Genomic DNA, 8,756 nt, shown 5'->3' on the forward strand with positions numbered 1-8,756 from the left:
GGAAAGAATATCATACATGAACATTGCCAGCTAATCCAGAAAAAAGGCGCGCGCATTTAAACGGCCCAATGGTGAGGGGACACCTCATTGTCTTCCCCAAGAAAACACAAAATCCTGCAACTTTTAGCTACAGATTTGCTACGACTTTCTCCATGGCAAATACCCTTGGAAAATAACGATTAGCACATGCCTCCACATAAATATTTCGCGACACATCTAAAAGCTTCGTCTAGACCATACGAATCCAACCACGCCTTCAATTTGATCTAATTTTCACTCTAACAAAAAGCCCTAATTGCAAGTTCTTAAAACCCTAACGGCCAACAATGGTGGATCACCCTTAACACGCCCAGAAATCCAATTAATTATGCCCACACGTTCGCAGCATCAAACACAATCATAATATATCATCAAAACTATATGAGGATGCGTGCAACAGTCCAATCGATCCGGTTTTTAAAGTTACATACCTTGGCCAATCGGAGATTAATCTGGGGGTATTAAAGTCGTGTGATGATCCCAATAGATTCCAGATGCTCCAAGGAACGTATAGCAATGCTCAAAGCTTTCTGAGACGCTTCCAATCCTTGAAATTGAACTTGACTTTCTTGAAGAATTTTGTCTTCTTGAATGCCCTTGCTCTGCCCAGAAATTCCTCCCCGAATCCTATGCCTCGTGTTTAGTACTTATAGGGGAGTGTATTAGGTCAAAGTAATAGCTCAAATGTTACTTGAATCAGATCTTGCTAAAATTTGGAAATTTGATTTTATTTTTGAATATGAACTTGCTATTTTTGTCCTTATTTTGTGCTAATCTTTCTCAATCAAATTATCACGAAAATTATATGATAATCTGATATAAATGCTGATTGGAATTGGCTATTATGTGACCTTTTTCCAAATATTTGATTTCCTTTGATTTATACAATTTTAAATCATTATTTAAATGAATAAAATCATATAAAAATCAAATAAAATATAAAATTCGTGGCAAATCACTTTGGATAACCCAAATGACTTGTGGACCAAGTTTAAGTCATAAAATATAGGCCCATTTGCAAAATAATCCAATTTGAACCTCCTTTATTTCACATTTTGTCCTCTAAAATTACCCAACTTTGACCAAGTATATCTCACTCAATTTTTAAGCTATGAGGGAGTTCTAGGACTTTTTAGAAACCTCAAGAGGTCCTCTATAAGCCACTTCGGAACATAATTTTCATTTGGAGCTTTTATCTTGATCATATCCTCTTTGACAAAAAACTGCTTTTGAAGGATGCTTGAAAAGGACCTGTAATCTTTTGCATTATACCTCTCAAATGAAGCATTTCTAGCCTTGGCTTGTGAGAGACAGAGTTGTAGAGATTCCAATTTCCTTCCAATTAGGCTTTGAGTGGGGAATTTTTGATGTTCCATGTGAAAGTTATGGTCAATCAAAGTTGAGTTGACTTTCTCCTAGAGAAACCCTAATTTGAACCTTTTTGTATTTGTTCATCTCTGAGTTTCTACTGATAAATCATGATCAAATTTTGATAAAATGATGGATATACACTTATATACTTGATGTTTGATCAATGATCAGAGGTTTGGAACATGCTTTGATTATGGTTGACTTTTAGGTCAAACCGGTTGGCTGTGGATCATCTGAGTTGTTGAACAAGTAAACTTTGGATTTGGGCCTTGACTTTTGGCATAGAGATATCTTAGATCATAATGGGTCATGGAGAACTTCATTAGAGACCTTTTTTTGCTAATTCCTTCAGGAGAATACCAAACCCTAGCTTTAGGAGACTCTTGCTCAGGAGAATGACTGGATGAGTCTCTTGAACTTTGAATTATTGTGAATGGAATATGGAAGGCAAATTTTGGGGTATGACAGCTGCCTCTGTTCAATCTTCTTAAACCTGAAGAGGTAGATTGGCTTGTTCGCCTATCGCGATCTGATGGTGGAAGAGGATTGAACACTAGAATACCCAGAAACTTGCGATTGCCGGTGTAGGGAATAGTTTTTGAGATGGGCTTAAAGATGCCATCCATTTGCTTGACAAGATACTTGTCTAAAGCATATGCTTTTCAGACATGGATCATTTGATTGTATCTGAGGAGATGTGAGGTAACGTCTTACATAAGACTACCTGAAGAGGTTCCTGAATAGGCTTTGAACAATGCTTAGGAAGAATGTCTTGGAGAAGACTAACTAAGGAGTTCTTTAAAAGAACTAGGCATGTCTTAGAAAAGATTGGATAAACATTTTAAGAAGGCTACCTAGAAAGGCATGATATGTCTTAAATAAGACTCACCTAGAAAGGCTTCTAAAAAGATATGAAACCTGGAGAGGTTTTTAGGAAGGATATGGAATGTCTTAAAAAGATTACCTAGAAAGGCTATGGTGCATATTTAGAGAAGACTATCTATAAAGGCTCCTAAAAGGGCATGATATGTCTTAACGAGATTGCCTAGAAAGGTTCCTAGAAAGGACATGAAACGTCTTAAACAGGACTACCTACACAGGTTCCTACAAAGGATATGAAATGTCTTAAACAGGACTACCTAGACAGGTTCCTATAAAGGATACAAAACTTCTTAAACAGGACTACCTAGACAGGTTCCTACCAAGGATATGAAATGTCTTAAACAGGACTACCTAGACAGGTTCCTGGAGAGGATAAGGAGGGATTGGATATATGTTTGAAGAAGATTACCCAGAAAGGTATGATATGTCCTAAACAAGACTAACCTAGAAAAGTTTTTGGAAAGGATGTGATACGTCTTACACAAGACTCACCTGGAAAGGCTCTTAGACAGGATACGGGATACCGTAAACAAGACTTACCTAGAAAGGCTCCTAGACAGGACACGATACGTTTTAAACAAAACTACCTAGAAAGGTTCCTATAAAGGTCACGATATGTTTTAAACAAAACTACCTAGAAAGGTTCCTATAAAGGGCACGATACGTTTTAAACAAAACTACCTAGAAAGGTTCCTATAAAGGATATGGAAAGTTTTAAACAAGACTACCTAGAAAGGATAGGATATGTCTTAAACAGGACTACCTAGGAAGGTCAAGGAGGGTCTTAGAAAAGACTGCTTGAGAAGGTTGATAATCGTTTTGGACAAGACTACCTGGAAAGGTAAGAAATTCTTTGATTGCTTCTGGATTGTCTTTGAAGAAAGACTTGGAATGAGGTATTAGAATTGTATTTGTTAAGATTGAACCGTTGATACGATCGTATTTGCACTGTAATTGGATGATAACATCCTCTTGATTATGAAGTGACCTGAAAAGGCAGCGTTAGTTTTATGCAATGTCATGATGCATGTGTCATGTAATGAGATTCTCAAAATAAATGAGAATTAGGTACGAATGACGATCCCACATTGCAGGTCGTAGATAATACAGGCGTGGGAAGACCAATTGTGCAACAATGCTTCTAGCGTGATTTCCCCAATATCAGAAATTTTGAGAGACGTGCCCCTTAATCTGAAGGAGAGATCTTTAGAGGGAACTCGAATTTTACCATGTCATACCACGAACCTGATATGTACTGCCCCGGTATTTGAATTCTTGAAAGATATGCCCCTAGTAAATAGGATCCTTGATGCTAAGTATTGATTTGAATGTGAAGCAGATTTTTTCAGAGTGAGTCATGCGTTTCGGTCGCATCCGACGGACAGTGATTTGCTGAGTACTCAGAATGAGATGATGTTTTCTATAAGATTGCCTGAAGAGGTCCTTGGAAAGAATGGGAAATTGTCTTAAACAAGACTGTGTTTTAAACAAAACTCAAGGCGACATGTTTGTGAAGAGGATCAAAAGATTCCTATAAAGGATAAAGACTGTTTTATGGAATGTGGCGTTTTAAACAAAACTTAGGAAAAGACATCTTGAAGAAGATTAACCTAGAAAGGATAGGAGACCGTCTTAGAGAAGGCTCTGTACTTTGAACAAATTTTGACAAGGTTCTTGGAAGCATAAGAGAAATTCGAACTTGTTTTAAGAAAGACTAACTGAAAAAGTTAAGAGGTGTCTTACAGAAGACTACCTAGAACAGGTTCTTAGAAAGGAATATGTGAAGGATAGAAAAACACTTAGAAAGGGGGGGTTTGAATAAGTGTAGCTTTAAAAACTTGACAGATAAAAATAAATTGCACAGTTATTTTTATCCTGGTTCGTTGTTAACTAAACTACTCCAGTCCACCCCCGCAGAGATGATTTACCTCAACTGAGGATTTAATCCACTAATCGCACGGATTACAATGGTTTTCCACTTAGTCAGCAACTAAGTCTTCCAGAGTCTACTGATCACACACTGATCACTCCAGGAACAACTGCTTAGATACCCTCTAAGACTTTTCTAGAGTCTACTGATCCACACGATCACTCTAGTTACAACTGCTTAGTTCACTCCTAAGACTTTCTAGAGTATTCTGATCCACACGATCACTCTAGTTCCTTACAACTTAATGTAATCAATTCTAAGAGTATTACAAATGCTTCTTAAAAGCGATAATCACAAACTGTGATATTTCTCTTAATCGTTTAAGCTTAATCTCACTAATATATTACAACAGCAATGTAGTGAGCTTTGATGAAGATGAAGATTCTGAGCTTTGAATTTGAACAGCGTTTTAGCAAGTTGTTTTGTTCAGGATCGTTAACCTTGCTTCTCATCAGAACTTCATATTTATAGGCGTTGGAGAAGATGACCGTTGAATGCATTTAATGCTTTGCGTGTTCCGTACAGCATCGCATTTAATGTTATACGCTTTTGTCAACTACCTCGAGCCTTGTTCACGCTGTGTCTACTGACGTAGCCTTTAGTAGCTTTTAACGTTCCTTTTGTCAGTCAGCGTAGCCTGCCACTTGTACTTCCTTCTGATCTGATGTTTGTGAATACAACGTTCGAATATCATCAGAGTCAAACAGCTTGGTGCAAAGCATCTTCTGATCTTCTGACCTTGAAGTGCTTCTGAGCGTGATACCATCAGAACTTCAGTGCTTTTGTTCTCTTGTTCTTCTGATGCTTCCATAGACCCATGTTCTGATTCTGCTTCGACCATCTTTTGATGTCTTGCCAGACCATGTTCTGATGTTGCATGCTGAACCCTTTGAGACAAAGCTTCTGAGCGCTGAATTATGCGTACTCTTTATATATTTCCTGAAAAGGAAATTGCATTGGATTAGAGTACCATATTATCTTAAGCAAAATTCATATTATTGTTATCATCAAAACTAAGATAATTGATCAGAACAAATCTTGTTCTAACAATCTCCCCCTTTTTGATGATGACAAAAACATATATAAATGATATGAATTTGCGATCAGAAAGAATAGATGGCAAAAGACAAATTACACAGCTATAGCATAAGCATATGAATATGTCTCCCCCTGAGATTAACAATCTCCCCCTGAGATAAATAATCTCCCCCTGAAATAAATACTCGAAGAACTTTAATAAAAGACTTCCCTGATTATTTCGGTAGAGACGATCATATAAGCTTCTTGTCTTTAGAGAATTCATAGCTTCTGACTTCTGCTTCCATTGGACAGCTTCAGAACTAGAATTTCCTTAGATCCACAGAACACTCATAGCTTCTGATTCCTGCTTCCATCTAGGACAGCTTCAGAACTTGAATTTCTTTGATCTTCTGAACATTCACAGCTTCTGACTTCTGCTTCCATCTAGGACAGCTTCAGAACTTGAATTTCTTTGATCTTCTGAACATTCACAGCTTCTGATTTCTGCTTCCATTTAGGACAGCTTCAGAACTTGAGTTTTCTGGATCTTTAGAACATTCGCAGCTTCTGATTTCTGCTTCCCTCGGATAGCTTCAGAGCTTTGAATTTCTACCAACATCACTTCATGCTAGATTTGTATCAGAACATTGTTGAATGTACCAGAGCATCATCTGAGCATCTCTACATCCTGAAATGTTACAGAACAAAAAACTAAACGACAAAAGTCAGCATGAACGAGTCAGAACATAAAATGTATATTCGAACACATTATATGTATCAGAGCCATATAGGCTAAAATAATGTATCAGAGCAAATAATGTATTAGAGCAAATAGAATTTTGTCAAAGCAAATGGACAAATATGGATCAAATTCTATTATCAGTGCTTCTGATTCATTCTTCTTTCTTGCTTCTGATTTCTGAAGCTTGACAGCACTCGGCTTGCTTCAGTTTCCATGGTTTTGCTTCTTGTGTTTGCTTTGAAGATTTCCTTCACTTCTTTATACCTGCAAAACACTTAAACCATATAGAACTTGCAGTTCTTGTTAGTGAATGTGTGGGAGCTTTACCCAGCAACTGATAGATTAATCAAATCATTTATCATTTATCTTCTCCCCCTTTTTGTCATAACATCAAAAAGAATATTTTAAAAGATTCAGATGAATAAAACGACAAATAAAATCATTGGAATGTAAAACAAAGAAAACTTTTTATTGATAATCAAAAGATATTACAAGAAGATGTTTAACAAGCAGATGCAACAAGGAAACGAAAACTGCTAAGACTAAATCCTAAGACCCTAGCTAAGACAAAGTCTGTGCCAGCATGCCATGAAGGATTGAAACGCCTCATTGACTGCTTCTTGGACTTCCAGGCGAGGGGTCAGGGAGACTTGGTTCTGACGCAGATCTTCCACGATCTTTATCAGAGACAACATTCTCAGCAGGTGAAGATGAAGAGATTTCTTCAGAATGGGTTAAGGGAGAGGAAAGGTTAGATGAAGAAGAAGTTGAGTCTAGAAGGAAACAGGATGAGGAAGAAGATGGAGATGATGGAGGGCTTTCACCAGGGGGATGAAACACACGTCTAGAATAGTTTCCAGAAAGCATAGCCTCGAATGGATTCACCTTGAGAGGGTCATAGGTGATCTTTATCTTTTTGGGTTTGGAGGGAGATGTTTCAACAGCTTTCCTCTTGTTGTTTTGATCTTTACCATGGTTTCCTGGGCTCGATGAGGAGTTCATGATGGATTTGCAGATAATGAACGGGTAGGGTTTGATATGAATGCAAAAAGATAGAGTGAATAGAGAAGATATGAGAGGGAAGGAAAAATGTTTGAAGAATATAAAGAAAAACTGAAAGAGAGTAAATGATGAAAAGCATTTAATGTTACGTGACCTGAGGAGAGATAATAATGACAAAAGACGTGACTAGCACAGTTACCTATGGTCGGCGTCCCTTCAACTGCACGCGCGCTTATCCATGAACAGTAACGACAGGTTTACCATCCCGAGATAAAACGTTACAGCTGTTTTGCTTTAAAAGAGGTTCTGAATCAACTTAGACAATGAAACGTTAGTAATAACCGAATCATAATTTCTAAAAGATTTCAATCAGAACTTCTGATTAAAAAATCATTTTCATTTCAGAAGATACTCATACATAAGAACTTCTCATCTTCTCATTCTGGGCATAAATCCATACTGATGTTTTTCAGAATGAACTTAAACCTATCTTCAGCCAGGGGTTTTGTAAAGATATCAGCCCATTGATGGTCTGTATCAACAAAGTTTAAAGATATAACACCCTTCTGAACATAGTCCCTTATGAAATGATGTTTAATCTCAATATGTTTAGCTTTTGAATGAAGAATAGGATTCTTAGATAAACATATAGCAGAAGTATTATCACATAATATAGGAATGTTACTCTCAAATATCTGATAATCTTCTAGCTGACTCTTCATCCAGAGCATCTGTGTACTACAACCAGCAGCAGCGACATATTCTGCTTCTGTTGTTGATAAAGCAATAGTTGCTTGCTTCTTGCTATACCAAGAGATCAAATGACTTCCAAGAAATTGGCAACTTCCTGAAGTACTTTTTCTTTCAATTCTGTCTCCAGCATAGTCAGCATCGCAGAATCCTACTAAGTTGTATTCTTTAGATTTTCTGTAAACTAAGCCAACATTAGTAGTACCTTTCAGATACCTTAGAATTCTCTTAACAGCAGTTAAATGAGATTCTCTAGGATCTGATTGGAATCTAGCACACAAACAAACACTGAACAGAATGTCAGGTCTAGAAGCAGTCAGATATAGAAGAGATCCGATCATACCTCTGTATAACTTCTGATCTACCTTCTTACTTACCTCATCCTTACCTAGGATGCATGTTGGATGCATAGGAGTTTTGCTTCTTTGCAGTCTAGAAGATTAAACTTCTTCAGAAGTTCCTTCACATACTTGGTTTGGTGAACATACGTTCCTTCTGATGTTTGATTTATTTGTATTCCAAGGAAATACTTGAGTTCTCCCATCATGCTCATTTCAAACTCAGCCTGCATAGACTCAGCAAACTCCTTTCCAAGTGTAGCATTAGATGTTCCAAAAATAATATCATCTACATATATTTGACAAATTAAAATATCCCTTTTAAAGGTTTTACAAAAGAGAGTAGTGTCCACTTTTCCTCTAGTGAAACCATTATCCAGAAGGAAAGAACTTAAGCGTTCATACCAAGCTCTGGGAGCCTGTTTCAATCCATACAATGATTTCTTTAGTTTAAAAACATGATTAGGAGACATAGAGTCTTCAAAACCAGGAGGTTGATGGACATAAACTTCTTCATCTATATAACCATTTAAGAAGGCACTCTTAACATCCATTTGATAGAGAGTGATGTTATGTTGAGTAGCAAATGAAATTAATAGACGAATAGATTCTAACCTGGCCACTGGTGCAAAGGTTTCTGTATAGTCAATCCCTTCTTGCTGACTATAACCCTGAGCCACCA

The sequence above is a fragment of the Vicia villosa genome, linkage group LG1, assembly GCF_029867415.1.
Source record: "Vicia villosa cultivar HV-30 ecotype Madison, WI linkage group LG1, Vvil1.0, whole genome shotgun sequence".
Lineage (NCBI taxonomy): Eukaryota > Viridiplantae > Streptophyta > Magnoliopsida > Fabales > Fabaceae > Vicia > Vicia villosa.